Source organism: Hemitrygon akajei, chromosome 22 (genome assembly GCF_048418815.1).
Source record: "Hemitrygon akajei chromosome 22, sHemAka1.3, whole genome shotgun sequence".
Lineage (NCBI taxonomy): Eukaryota > Metazoa > Chordata > Chondrichthyes > Myliobatiformes > Dasyatidae > Hemitrygon > Hemitrygon akajei.
Genome location: NC_133145.1, coordinates 11479439 through 11495398, shown reverse-complemented (window position 1 = coordinate 11495398; position 15960 = coordinate 11479439). Strand labels below are relative to the sequence as shown.

The 15960-nt window shown below is 40.0% G+C and overlaps 1 protein-coding gene and 1 long non-coding RNA gene across 4 annotated transcripts in view; one reads left to right on the top strand and one right to left on the bottom strand.

Moving 5' to 3' along the window:
- The window catches only part of LOC140714975 (uncharacterized), a 95220-nt gene extending 81323 nt beyond the window's left edge, over positions 1–13897 (top strand). Inside the window, exon 3 of the long non-coding RNA XR_012096039.1 lies at positions 13650–13897. This is a non-coding gene — a long non-coding RNA (uncharacterized lncRNA). The remainder of the gene's footprint in view (positions 1–13649) is intronic.
- Positions 1–15960, bottom strand: part of sap30bp (SAP30 binding protein) — a 132256-nt gene that overhangs the window by 79241 nt on the left and 37055 nt on the right. The window lies entirely within an intron of this gene.

Here is a 15960-nt window from a genome sequence, read left to right as displayed (position 1 = left end):
CAATGGGTGAACTGAGTGGAAATGGCAAGATATAATTAATCACTAGTTTGATAAAATGATGGGAGCTCAGCAGGTAGGTAATTGGAGTTATTTGTTAACGTGAGAGTAAACACTAAATAGGCTCACTTCAAGTTGCAACCTCAATATATTCCCAATCGGCTCACATAATTAAGAATAGAGTAGTATTTACTAGAACCCTTGTCAGTGTTGCGCTGTGCCATTCACATGTATGGCATAAAGTAGGTTTGGAATTACTCATCCCTGTGTTGTATTGGGGCAGCATGTGAAGATGTACAAAGGTCACACTGCCACTGAAACATTTGCCTTCATCACTTGACCCGGTATGAGTAATTCAAGGACTGCTCTCACCTAGTCTGCATCCAGCAGACAGAAACTGGTAGCCTCTCCATAAACATTTGGTTGTAAAAGTTAACATATTTCACATCAACAGCTTTTCATATCGTAACAATTATGCTGTTCAGTCAATCCAAGAAATCAGAGCCAAGTCTGTAGTTGAGAAACACAGTGTACTATACTTTCTATTTGCTGCTAAGCTCTTCTCTATCCAGGCTTTGGGCAGGACAGGAATGTAGCCATGGGTCCATGATGCAAAGGCCATGTAGGGTGCAGGAAGATGGTAGTATGGTCATGAGATACCTACTTCTCCATGCATACATGACCAGAAACCCAAAAAGTTGCTGCCTTTCCAGTCCAGCTTTAAGGCCAGTACTGCTAGACAGGTACTTGGAATGAGGGCAAAGAATCCAGTCGTCACTGTCCACATTTAAGCTGAAAATCCAAGTAGATTGATAAATTAGCTCATATTTTCAGAGAATGTCTTCAGGAAACAAGGTTCTGCTGAGAACAGTGGGATTGAAAATTAAAGTGCAAAACCTCAAGTATCTGCAGCAGAATTATTATTCAGGTTATATATATTGGCAAAAGATTGAATTGATCAAAGATTTAAACAGAGATGGAGATTCTAGCACTAATAGTGCAGAGAGTGGGGAAATTGTTGTATTGAGAACCGTATTGAAACCAGCACTGATTTTAATGAAAGAGCTAATCCTTGCCTGTACAAAAACACAAGGGCAGTACTGCAGGATAACCTTGGTCCAGAAGAGTTGAAAGAATGTCGAGTAATTAAATGGTTGGAGGAAAGAGTAATTTAATTTAATGGTTTGAAGAAAGAGAAATTCTCCATTATTCTCAACAAATTTACATTAAGTAAAAATTTTAGAAAGTGTAACATTTAGCTAATACAGCAAACTAAAGAGTTTGCTCAATTTTTCAAAACCAAACAAGCTGTAAGTTTTTTCAGAAGACCAAAGATTATTGACAATATGAGGCTGAAATAACAGGAGAGTTTAAAAAAGTTTGTAAAAAGTGGGTTGTAACAGTAAACATGGGTCCCTCAGAGGCACCAGAGATAACAAAAGAAATGGATGGGATGAAAAGCAACAATTTCACCCTTGCAGGAGGTAACATACGGTATATTTATGCTGAACTATGCAGAACCGGTAAGAGTGAGGAATTTAAAGCTGACTATTCATACAGAGAATGTGAGAATGTACTGCTGCAACTAGGAAGACAAGAATATAGAAGCCATGTTGCAAAAATACTAGGTTTTGTTGTAACGACACTTCAGTACACTTGCAATTCTGGCCTCCACAATAAAGAAAGATATTATCTTGAAGACACAATATTGTAAATTCAATTAACTGAGATCTAATACAAGCTGCATATCCTGTGAGCAGTGAGTAAAATGGACTGCGAGTTTAAACGAGTGAGATTCAAAAGAGAATTGACAAGGGCAGACAAGTGGTTCTTCTCACCAAATCTTTTAACCAAGATCCAGAATGTCATGATCATTTAATAATATGATGAGGAAACATCACTCACGGAACACTCTACTCCAGAGGAATGAGATACTGAGTTATTACCTCTTCAGTGTTTATTCATTTTTATAGATATAATTATCAATGAAAAGGCCAGCATTTACGTGTCACCCCTAATTACCCTTGAACTTATTGGCTTGTTCATTAACGAAACTGGAATCACATACAAGTAAGAGCCACACAACTCCTGCCCTTGATGCTGCCATTGTGAGATAAAGATAGAAAATGCTGCAGGTCAGGAGGCACCAGTAGAAAGAAAAACAGTTAGCATTTCAGGTCCAAATCCCTTTGTCAGAACTGGGAAAGAGACTTAGCATATTAGTTTACATTAACCAATTTGGTCTCAGCCTATTGGAGATATTTCCTTCTTTCTCTTTCTCTCTTCATTTCTGAAATAGGATCCTTCAGTTTCCAGCATCTACAGTTAAAATATATTCATTTACCGGTGGAACTTGAGCTTGAATATCTGGATTGTTAGTCCAGCCATCCAGATTACTAGCCCTGTAAGTTATCCATTTTATTACTAGCACGAATGCTGAAACCTCTGGGGATATGGGTGTCAAGCAGAATGGTAGGTTTCGGGTAAAGCATTCAGCCACCATCTTGTAAAATAGCACACAGGCTTCAGTTGTTGTCTGAGCTGCACCTGCTTTTACTGCCATTGTTGCACTCACCTCAAGTCTCATCTTACACCTTCCAAGAGTGGAAATAAACTTCCTCCTTTTCCCTACAATTTACTGATGACTCCTTGCCAATTCACTGTGTTGAAGACAGGGCACAACAAAATATTCTATGACAGTACATTGTACAGAAAGATCTATTTACTTGGAAAACCATCTAGTCAAAGATGAAAGAACTACTATAACTTCTCCAGAACTTGCTATGTGGAAGAAAGATGCAAATAAGTTACATACATAAAAATAATCTCATTAGTAAGATCTTACTATTTTTTACTATCTTTTCTTTCAGTTAGTCCTGACGAAGGGTCTCGGCCCGAAACGTTGACTGTACTTCTTCCTATAGATGCTGCCTGGCCTGCTGCATTCCACCAGCAGTTTGTGTGTGTTGCTTGAATTTCCAGCATCTGCAGATTTCCTCGTGTTTGCAGAGCAAATGGATTCTCAATTTGGCATCACTACAGTGTATTTGGGGAAATATTAAAGAGGCATGTGACAGCAAAGATCTAAAAGTGACTACACCCAAGGGAATTTTACATTTAGATCAATTATTGTTCAATGAGAGCAGGGTTTATCAACTAGGGTTCTATGAGAGGCTACTAAGGGTTCTGCGAAAGTTAGTGATTAAAAAAATGTTCTTTTTGAACTTTGTGCAACACACGATGCTAGCACTTGCAGTGATGGACAGTGACCAAGCAGCCCCGTTAGCAATCTCATTAGAAGTCTCTCAGCCCAGTTTGGCAGTGTGCAGCAAGATCATGTTTATTCTCAGTTTTTGACGTGAGATAGGAGAGGCCATTGGTGAGTGCTGTATTGCATGAGGGGAAGAGAGTAGGCTGATGAAGAGCATGAAATGCATTTTCCAAGCATTGAATGGACTCGCCCAACTTGGACTGTGACGTTAGTCTCACCCTCCTGAATTACCTCCCCCAATTTCCCTTTATGCACTGCCAACTGACTTAAAGGAGCAAACAAACTCTACTGGTGTAGTAGAAAATCGAAGGGAAATTTTCATTCTAAAGGAATTTCTATGAGCCATGACTCAGCTGCTGGTCTGCTGCTTTGCTGTTGTTGTAAACATTGCAAAAGGTGAATTGTGTAGGTTAGAAGTGAATTTAGAAACATTAATTTCCATTTTGCCTTAAGCTAGTTATTTAACAGAAATTTATTATATTTACTTTATGAGTTTTAAATTTATGAAAGGGAAAGAAAGATTAATTTCAGAAAGGTAAACTGTTTTTTCAATAAAAATCTATTCACTACTCGAAAGATCATTGACAATTATCTTTGGATTATTACATTGACAACTGCACTGTAAGCTGTAGATGTAATTTTTACATTGGGTTTCCTGAGACCTGAAAATTATTTCAAGGGTTCGTCTAGGGTAAAAAGTTTGAGAAAGGCTGAACTGGGGGTTCCGGTGATGTCATTGTCCAGAATGGCAGCTTAAATCAATAGCTCCTCCAGAAAAACAAGTATTTTGATCCCATTAATCCATCAAATATAAGATCTTTTGAAAATATCTGAATTGATAAGGGGAGCAAGAATGGGGAAAAAGAATGGAGATAAAAAAAGCATCGCTGCGGAGCCTGTGAACGAGAGGGGTGCAGCAAGCGGCTCTCCTACCTGAACACAGAGAAGATAATCCACGCTCAATAGTAATTACCGAAGATTCCTTCAATACAATACCAAGGTGGAGATTCTACGAAGGGCCTGGGGTAAGAAGGCGTTGTTGGACTGGAAATTAATATATTTTGATCAAGATTACCCCCCCCCCCCCCCCCGGCGGTCCTGCAGAAATGTAAAGAACACTCTGAAGTAAAGCGAATATTAACGCAAGGAAAAATTAGATTTCAAGCTCTGTACCCTGCTAAACTGCGAGTGTTTAATGAAGATGGGATTCAACTGGATCAGACAGTGGAAGAGGCGACTGCAGACATGAAGGCCAGAGGGTTGCCCGTCAGTGTGATCAAACCGAGGGAAAGCCTCGCTGAGCAGTCATCCTGCTCTGCTTGGGAAATAGTGAGAGAATCAAGAAAGCAGGGGACAGGAGGAGGACGAGAGAAGTATACCAGGAAGAGACTGGGAGTTTTCCGAAGACAGCCCTCACCCCCTCCAGAAAAGCCATAAGGTTTGGCTAACTTTAAAAATGTTGAGAGGCTAAATGGAAGCAAAAATGGATGGTGATATACCTATCTTGAGAAATACATTATTATGTGCATTTTATATTACTCAATTATTCTTTTTTATTCATTCACTCCTTTTTCCCACCTAAAATATATATATATATCTCTATATATATGGGAGGAATACATAGGGAAATCTTTTCTGCGTAACGGATATAGATTTGCTCACTTACTTTTATGGATACTGCAATGGGGGCCCTCAATTCACAGGTAGGACGGGCTATCTTCCACAGCTAGACATTTCCTCTAGCTCAACCCAGGGTCATCTACTAGAGACCTCAGCCTTGGAATCACACCTTCAATGCCTTTTTTTATTATTCGTGTTTCTTGATTCTTAATTGTTCAGGGAATAGATCAATTAAGCTTTATTCTGCTAATTTCAATGATATATTGACAGATAAATACACATGGCTAAGGACAAAGTAAAATTCATTTATTTTAATATCAATGGGCCATTCAATCTAATCAAACATAGCAGAATTCTATCCAAAATGAAAAAAGAACAAGCCCATGTAGTATATATTTAAAGGAAACTCACTTAAGTGATAATGAGCATGGAAAACTAAAGAGAATGGGCTTCACCAATTTGTTTTTCTTCTCATATAAATCAGGACATAGGAGAGGAGTTGATATTCTTATATCAAGCAAGCAAATTTTGAATAAGTATTTGAAATGGTAGATAAAGAGGGCAGATATATTCTGGTAATATAGACAGAAATTCAGTTACTCTATTGAATATATATGCAGCCTCAGGAAGTGATATTTGTTTCTTTCAGAAAATTACTAATATTATGGTAACAGAAACAGAAGGTCTCCTGATATGTGGGGGAGACTTAAATTTATAATTACAACCAAAGTTAGACTCTTCCAATAGAAAAACCTATGAAACAAAATCCTTACATATGAAAGTTAATACACTTTTTGAGGATGTTGGTCTAATTCATATATGGAGGGACCTTTTCCCTGAGAGAAGGGATTACACTCATATTCTGCCCCCCATTCTGTATATACAAGAATAGACTATTTCATAACATTTGGAAAAGACAAAGACAAAATAAACATCTGTGGTATTGGGACAATAGATGTAAGTAACCATGCACCTATATATTTATTTGTTGATTTTGACCTACAACCAAAGAATACTATTTGGAAACTAAATTCTCAAGTCTACTCAATGATCCCGACTTTAAGGAACAAATTAAAAAAGAAATTGGTCTTTACTTTGTTTGCTATTGTGTGCTGGGGCAGCAGACACCAATAGAATCAACAAACTCATTCGTAAGGCCAGTGATGTTGTGGGGGTGGAACTGGACTCTCTGACAGTGGTGTCTGAAAAGAGGATGCTGTCCAAGTTGCATGCCATCTTGGACAATGTCTCCCATCCACTCCACAATGTACTGGTTAGGCACAGGAGTACATTCAGCCAGAGACTCATTCCACCAAGATGCAACACTGAGCGTCATAGGAAGTCATTCCTGCCTGTGGCCATCAAACTTTACAACTCCTCCCTCGGAGTGTCAGACACCCTGAGCCAATAGGCTGGTCCTGGACTTATTTCCACTTGGCATGATTTAACTTATTATTATGGTTTTATATTGCTATATTTCTACACTATTCTTGGTTGGTGCAACTGTAACGAAACCCAATTTCCCTCGGGATCAATAAAGTATGTCTGTCTGTCTGTCTGTCTTAGAATTCAATAATAATGGAGAGGTTTCACCTCCCATTCTATGGGATACTCTGAAGGCTGTTTTAAGAGAGAAAATTATAGCGATATCTTCATATAAGAAAAAATAAAGAATAAAACATTAGAGGAATTACAAAATAGGCTGAAGGAACTAGAAAAAGGCAAATTGAATTTGGCACAGGATACATTAGAGGAAATTTTAAAAATTAGGAATGAAATTAATAGTTTGGCTACGCAAGAAATCAGGAAAAATTTAATGTTTCTGAAACAGAGACATTATGAAAGTGGATCTAAGTCTAAGAAAACACTGGGGTGGAAACTGAAAAAAAAATAGCAGAAAATACAATTCATAGAATTAGGAATCCAAGAACAAAAATGATTAAAAATAAGTTAAGTTAAATTCAAGAAGCTTTTGAAGTGTTTTACAAAACTCTATATTCCAAAGTTCCAGGGGGAAGCATAACCCAAACTGATACCTTCTTGAATTCTCTAGAGTTACCCACTTTAAGTGAAGAACAAAATAGAATGATGACTGAACGATGAATCCCAGCTATACCGAAAGAAGGCATGCATAAAATGGAATGTGGGTCATTTAGACCAATATCTGTTCTTAATGTAGATTATAGATTATTTACCTCCATCATGGCCAAACGACTAGAAGAGACAGGTTTTATACAACAACGCCAAACACAAGACAATATACGAAGGACACTTCACATTATGGATCATATACAAAAAAATAAAATCAAAGCAATAGTGATAAGCGTGGACGCTGAAAAGGCTTTTGATTCGGTTAATTGGAATTTTCTTTACAGAGTTTTACATAGATTTGGTTTCCATGACACAATTATTAAAACTATACAGGCACTATATGACAATCCTACTGCTAGGATTAAGATCAATGGATATTTATCAAATAGTTTTACCCTAGAAAGGGGCACGAGACAGGGTTGTGCATGGTCACTGCTACTCTTCACATTATATCTGCAACAATTAGCTCAATACATCAGACAAAATGAAGATATCAGGGGAATTACTATTAAAGGGACAGAGCATAAATTGGCTTGTTAAGCAGATGACATTTTGATCTATCTAGGGCAACCAACATACTCTTTACCTAAATTGATGCAATCCTTTGAACAATATGGTCAATTATCAGGATACAAGATCAACATAGATAAAACCCAATTACTTTCATATTACTATAGCCCACCAAGAGAAATTGAAAGTAGATATCCCTGGGCACGACACACAGAGTTTTTCAAATATTTGGGCATCATTATGCCAAAAGATTTGGCAAAATTATCAGAATGCAATTATCAGCCTATATATAAAAAATTAAGGAAGGTATAAATGACCCGTTATGAAGGACTATTGGAGTGGGATACACAGTGCCCTACAAGACATTTTTAAATGTGAAATACCCTTAGAAAGTAAGACCATTTAAAGATGTCTGGTAGGGCATTGTGTATCCCCCTCCAATAGTTTTTGATAACAGGGCAGTCCCAAAAAATATGATAATGATTTGCATTTTGATTTCCACAATTTCTCCAGCAAACAGGGAGGTTACTATCATAATGGGATTTCTGAGAGGGTGTAATAAAATATCTTATCAAGTTTTTACATCCAAACTCCCTCCATTTCTGTGAACTGGTACACTTCCATTGATACCTCCATATTATTGTCCATTCTTCCTCAGATATAATTATCCCTCCTTTCTTCTCCCATGTGGAGATTTGTGTACATATATATCATATAATCATATATGTCAATGTCTGAAATACATCTTATGGAAATGTTTGTTTGATGATGAACTTCAATAAAAAAAAATTACAAAAAAAGAAAGTAAGATCATATATTTTGGGTATATACCTCAAGAATGGTTGAAAAGAGATAAATATTTAATGAATATATTGCTGGTGGCTGGTAAAAAGACTCTTACTAGGAAATGGTTATCACAGGAGAGCCCAACTTTAAATGCACGGATGGAAATTACAATGGACATTTACAAAATGGAGAAGATAACAGCATCTGTTAATCATAAGTTGGAACAATTTGATTCATACTGGGAAAAATGGATTAACTACATAATGCCTCATAGGCCTGATTTTATTCTCACAAATCAATTAATATGTTGTAAAAAAAATCACTCCCTACTTGTACAGTTTTCTCCTTTCACTTGTTCTTTCTTTCCTCTCTTTTCTATAAGTGTATACCTCAGATAAATATTATGTAGAGATTTGTGGCATATATGACTATATGATATATATGTACAATATCTGAAATACATCTTATGAAAATGTTTGTTTGATGATGAACTTCAATAAAAAATAAATTACAAAAATAAGAGGAAGGCTGAACTAGCGGTTAACATTGCCACCTGCTGGAATAGTGTGACACAGCACGCTGGCAAGTTTGCCTCTAAAATAAGGGAAGTTTTGCAGACATACAGTCTGCGCTTGCTTTACCTTGCTTGTAGGATTTTGGCAAATAGTGGAAGTACTTAACAGGAGGATCACACAGAGGTGATCTTCAATTAGATTGATGGTCAGTAGCAAACCAACATGAGCAATGCTGTCTGCAGAATCCCAAGTTATTATGTCCCTTGACAGGGTCAAGGGCAGATACGCTTTGGAGAGGCTGGGGTGCAGCCAACAAGTAGCTGAGGTCAAAGACATTAAATAGGAAGAAAATACAGATAAACAGTTTTCTCATTTAAATACAAGGTGCTCATCCAGCATGGGACTGCTTGCAACCTAATTCCTCCTTCAGATTCTCTAGTTGCATTCTCCACATATTTGCCTCTCTCATACATATTCTAATGAAAGGTCCACAATCTGAATTGCTACCTTTCCTTTGTCACAGATGCAGCCCAACTGCTGAGTGTTTCCAGTATTGTTTTTATAATTCCAGATTTCCAGTATCTGCAGTTTTCTCCATCTCATCCCTTTCCTTTCTTCCCTTTTTCTCTACTCCATTCCTCTCTCCTCTCACTCATTTGCTCCTTAATTCTCCTTCTCCAATTGCTTCCCTCGGTAGTTACTTCCCTCTCAGCTTCTCTTGACCCCAATTCCCTTGTTCCATCTCCCACAACATATCTCATGTGTCTGTCAGTCTCAAACTCGGTTCTCCTTGCCCGCTCGCCTCTTACCTGATCCTCTCTTCTCATCCACTCTGCTTTTAACAACTTTTCCTTTTCCACTCAATTGCCAACTATTTCTCTCCCTTACTGCCTCTTTCCTTCATCTTCAATACCCTTCCATTTCCAGCTCATTCCAACCCTCTTCCACAATTATCACCCACTCTTACTATTTCCCTCAAATCCTTAATCCAAATGTCTGCTGCCATTTCCTGCACCATTTAGACAGCTCTCCCAAGATTTCTTCTTGAGCTCCCTTCCTCATCCATCTCCACCATCACTTCCATCCTACATCCATAACATGTCCTTTCCTCATTGCTACAATCAAGGAGGAGGTATAAGAACCTAAAGACACACATTCATTGTTTCAGGGACAGCTTTTCCACTTCTGCCATCAGAGTTCTGAATGGACAATGAACTCATGGACACTTTCCTTTTTTTTGCACTACTTATTTTATTTATATACGTGATGAAATGATCTGTGTGGATGGCTTTTCAAAACTGCATTCACAGTATATCGAAACACATGAAAATAATACACCAATTTATCACTCCCACTACTTCCTCTGCCCTCCCTTCCCTTTATTTCTCACCCATTTCTTATTCTCTCTGTCTCTGGCTACAACATTCCCATAAGTTGCCTCAGTTTGTATTATTGGGAAAAATTTTCTTATTGACATTCAAGCCCTTCCAGTCCTTTGAGCCACACCACCCAGCAAACCCGTTTAATCCTAGCCTAATCACGGGCAATTTACAATGACCAATTAACATACCAACCAGCACGTCCTTGGAATGTGTGAGAAACCAGATCACCCAGAGGAAACCCACACGGCTACAGGGAGAATGTACAAACTCTTTTCCGGCAGTGTGGGAATTGAACCCCGGTCACCTGTATTGTATTGTGTTAACCACTACACTACCGAGCTGTCTCTGGACAAATCTGAGTTAAACTACCACCACAACATTAGTCTACCTTGACCTGTAGCAGATTTGCTGATCCAATTAACCACATTGGTATCCCAATCATTGATATAGATGACAAACAACAAAAAAATCTGCCACTGATCTCTGTGGTACTCCAGGCCTCCAGTCAGAGAGGCAACCATCTACTTCCATTCTTTGGCTTCTCCCACAATGCCTATGTCCACAATGCCTATGTCTAATATAATTTATTAACCCATCTTGATGAGCCACTAAACCTTCTTGACCAACCTCCCATGAGGGACATGTCAAATGCTTTGCTAAAGTCTATGTAGACAACATCCACAGCCTTGCCTTCATCCACTTTCCTGGTAACTTCCTCAAGATTCATTAGACATGGCCTACCATGCATGAAACCATGCTGATTATCCTTTATCAGTCCATGTCTATCCAAATATTCATAATCAGAATTATTATCACCAGCATGCATCATGAAATTTGTTAACTTAGAACAATGCAATACATAATATAGAAAATAAGAATAATAAATAAATCAATTACAGTATACATACATTGACTAGATTAAAGATAGTGCAAACAAACCAGAAACAATATATATTTAAAATATGAGGTAGTATTCACAGGTTCAATGTCCATATAGGAATCAGATGGCAGAGGGGAAGAAGCTGTTCCTGAATCACTGAGTGTGTGCCTTCAGGCTTTTGTACCTCCTACCTGACGGTAACAATGAGAAAAAGGCATGCTCTAGGTGCCAGAGGAATGGATGCTGCCTTTCTGAGACACCACTCCTTGAAGATGTCCTGGGTACTTTGTAGGCTACTACCCAAGATGGAGCCGACTAAATTTACAATCCCATGCAGCAGCTCCACCATACCAGACAGGTCCCTTAGAATACTTCCCAATAACTTTCCTCTCATATGGTCCGAGGGAACAACTCGTCAGGCCCTGGGGATTTATCCACCCTGATATGCCTGAGGATAGCAAACACCTTCTCCTGTCTAACCAGTGCAGGGTCTATGAAGTTGATGCTACTTTGCCTCACTTCTACTGACTCTGTGTCTGCTTCCTGAGTAAATACAGATGCAAGAAATTTATTTAAGATCGCCTCCATCTGTTATGGCTCCACATATGGAAACATAGAAAACCTACAGCACGATTAAGGGCCTTCGGCCCACAAAGTTGTGTCCGGCATGCCCCTACCTTAGAAATAACAAGGCCTACCTATAGCCCTCTATTTTTCTAAGCTCCATCCAAAAGTCTCTTAAAAGACCCTATCATACCTACCTCCACCACCGGCAGCCCATTCCACGCACTCACCACTGAGTAAAAAACTTGCATGACTCTGTACCTACTCCCCAGCAACTTAAACCTGTGTCCTTTTGTGGCAACCATTTCAGCCCTGGGAAAAAGCCTCTGACTATCTACACAATCAATGCCTCTCATCATCTTATACACCTCCATCAGGTCACCTCTCATCCTCCTTCGCTCTAAGGAGAAAAGGCTGAGTTCACTCAACCTATTCTCATAAGGCATGCTCCCCAATCCAGGCAATCTTTGTAAATCTTTTCTGCATCCTTTCTATGGTTTCCACATCCTTCCTGTAGTGAGGTGACCAGAACTGAGCACAGTACTCCAAGTGGGGTCTGACCAGGGTCCTATATAGCTGCAACATTACCTCTCGGCTCCTAAATTCAATTCCACAATTGATGAAGGCCAATACACTGTACGCCTTCTTAACCACAGAGTTAACCTGCAAAGCAGCTACGAGTGTCCTACAGACTCGGTCCCCAAGAGCCCTCTGATCCTTCACAATGCCAAGAGTCTTACCATTACTACTATATTCTGCCATCATATCTGACCTGCCAAAATGAAACACCTCACACTTTTCTGGATTGAACTCCATCTGCCACTTCTCAGCCCAGTTTTGCATCCTAGCAATGTCCTGCTGTAACCTCTGACAGCCCTCCACACTATCCACAACACCCCCAACCTTTGTGCCATCAGCAAATTTACTAACCCATCCCTCCACTTCCTCATCCAGGTCATTTATAAAAATCACAGAGAGAAGGGGTCCCAGAACTGATCCCTGAGGCACACCACTGGCCATCATTCTGATCTTCCAGAGGACCAACTTTGTCTCTTGCAATCCTTTTGATCTTAACATATCTGTAAAATCCCTAAGGATTCTCCTTCACCTTGTCTGCTAGGGCCACCTCATGCCTTCTTTTAACCTTCCTGATCTTTTTCTTCAGTGTTCTCTTGCATTTCCTATACTCCATAAGTACCTGACCTGAGGAGGATGATGGTACCTAATGGTGACTCCTTTGCTTGCATCTTCGGAAACAGCTCTATTTCTATCTTTTTGGAGTTCTTATGAAGACCTTGACCTGCAGTTACACGCTGACTTCGGTTCTTTGTGGAAATGGGACCCACTTTCAGGGCCTCACGATCAGCCGCTCTTCAATATGCCAAGGACGCGGCCTGGAAGACTGGCGCGCCTTGAGGGTGTAGAAATTTTTGTGGCTCTGGAGGCCGGTGGTTTCGAGGTCAGTGCCGCCTGGGGCATTGTGAAGATCGAAAGCAGTGAGTTGGCTGCATGCTCAGAGGCCCGAGTTCTTTGGGCACAGAGCTCGGTAAAAGGCGACACAACAGACTTTTAACACTATAAATTGACAAGTGCTTTTATTATGTCTTCACTCTCGGTGTGAATCAGGAACACCACTTTTTTCCTTATTAGGGAGAGCCTGTGGTGTGTTGAATACTGGGTGAATGAGTAGACTTTGGGATACTACAAATCTCTGTCTTCATTGATGCTTTGCTGCACGCTTGAGTTCTTGGTGGTGGGTGCCGATGCTTTTTTGCTGGTGGGAGTTTGGGGGGGGGTCATCGCTTTGCTGCTGCTTATGTGTGGGGGAGAGATGGGGGGTCTTTGGGGTTCTAACATTTAAGTTGTCATTCATTCTTTGGGGCACTCCTGTTTTCATGGATGTTTACAAAGAAAAAGAATTTCAGGATGTATATTGTATATATTTCTCTGATATTAAATGTACTTATTGAAACCTATTGATTTGTTCCTATTTGCCTATACCTGTGCTGAACCTCCTTTTATCTCTCAACCAGATCCTCAAAATTTCTTGTGTTACGAATGTGCCACAACTCTGAGGGGCTGAAAGGTACAAAGTAGCCCCCTCCTTTTTGAGAATCGCAAGATTGCTATTAATTCAGGTCTGGGACCCAGGAAATGAGAGAGAGAATCCTCAAGGGTTTGGAATGTGTGTCCTGCCCTCAGCAAGACAAAGCCACGGATACCGGCCATTGTCTCTTGGAGACGGAATTGTGTATTGAGTACTGTACTATTCATTGATGCCCTCAGGGAATGACCAGAGTGGGCTGGTTGGGGGGGGAGGGGTGGCATCATCCCAACCTGATTGACATCTGAGACCCCGTGAATAAGGATAAAAGAGGGTCTGGGGAACAACCCCTTCAGACGCACCAGGAGAAACGCTAGAAATCCCGTGACACCGTTTAAGAGTGACAGCCGGTAGGGCCCGCGTGCGTCCTTTCCCTTGCCTGGGATTGGCGGCCTTACCACGGAAGAACGGCTTAGCTAAAGAAGAGGACACCAATGAAATTTCGAAGGATCGACATCATAAAAAGGAAAAGCTGGCAAGTTTCAAAAATCTCTCTCTTGACTCCAACCAAAGACTGCAGCCTGCATAAACGGAATGACTTTTATATTTCCATCGGACAATACATTATCCCCCAAACAATGATAGAGCTTATTTCTTATTGATTATTATTATACCCGCACTTTTAGAGTTAGTATTGACAATGTATATTATCTGTATGTTTGCATTGATATTATTCTTGTGTATTTTTACCAATAAATACTGTTAAAAATAGTACCATCAGACTTCAACGGACCTCTCTATCTTTGCTGGTAAGTGACCCAGTTACGGGGTTCGTAACAACTTGAAAACCAAGTTCCCTGCACTTGTTATCTTTACCTTTTATCCAGACAGGCATCTACAAACTTTGTATTGTCAAAATTTCACTTTTGAAGGCCTCCCACTTACCAAGTACACCTTTGCCAGAAAATAGCTTATCCTAATTCACATTGCCAGATTATTTCCGATACCATCAAAATCAGCCTTTCTCCAATTTAATCTCAACCCGCAGCCCAGACCTATCTTTTTGCAGGATCTCCCAGTGGCCACACATTTTAATTCCACGTCCCATTCCCATTCTGATTATGTCTATCCATGGCCTCCTCTACTGTCAAGATGAAGCCACACTCAGGTTGGAGGAACAACACCTTATATACTGGCTGGGTAGCCTCCAACCTGATGGCATGAACATTGACTTCTCTAACTTCTGTTAATGCTCCTCCTCCCCTTCCTACCCCATCCCTGATATATTTAGCTTTAGATATATTCCCCCCCTCCTTTTTTTCCTCTCTTTCTGCGCATCACTCTGCCTGTTCTCCATCTCCCTCTGGTGCTCCCCTCCCCCTTTCTTTCTCCCTAGGCTTTCTCCCATGATCTTTTCCCTTCTCTAGCTCTGTATCCCTTTTGCCAATCACCTTTCCGGCTCTCAGCTTCACCCCACCCCCTCCGGTTTTCTCCTATCATTTTGCATTTTCCCCTCCCCCTCCTACTTTCAAATCTTTTACTATCTTTCCTTTCAGTTAGTCCTGACGAAGGGTTTTGGCCCAAAATGTCAACAGCGCTTCTCCCTATAGATGCTGCCTGACCTGCTGCGTTGCACCAGCATTTTGTGTGTGTTGCTTGAATTTCCAGCATCTGCAGATTTCCTTGTGTCTATCTTTTTGCACATTTACTTTAAAGCTACTGGTATTGTGGTCATTAGATGTAAAATGTTCCCCTACACAAAATCACTGTCACCTGCCCTGTCTCATTCCCTAACAGCACATCGCACACTCTCTCATTGGGACTTTTATGTACTAATTAAGGAAACTTTCTTGAACTCATTTGACAAACTCTACCCATTGAGTCCTTTGACAGCAATGGGAATCTCAGTCAATACATGGAAAGTTAAAATAATCTACTGTAACAACCTTGTTTTTCACAACAGTCTGCAATATCTCTCCAAATTTGTTCTTCTAAATCCCTCAGACTGTTGTGTGGTCCAGGGTATAGCCCCATTAACATGCTCATAGCCTTCTCATTACTCAGTTCCACCCATAATATCTCACTAAATGAGTTCTCCAGTCTGTCCTGACAGGGCACTGCCATACCATTTTCCTAACTGATAATGCCACCTCTTCTCCTTTAATCTCTCCCACTCTGTCACATCTGAAACAATGGAACCCCGGAATACTGAGCTGCCAGTCCTGCAACCAAGTCTCACTAATACCTATAATATCATAATTCCATGTGTTGACCCATGCCCTGAGCTCATCGGTCTTCCC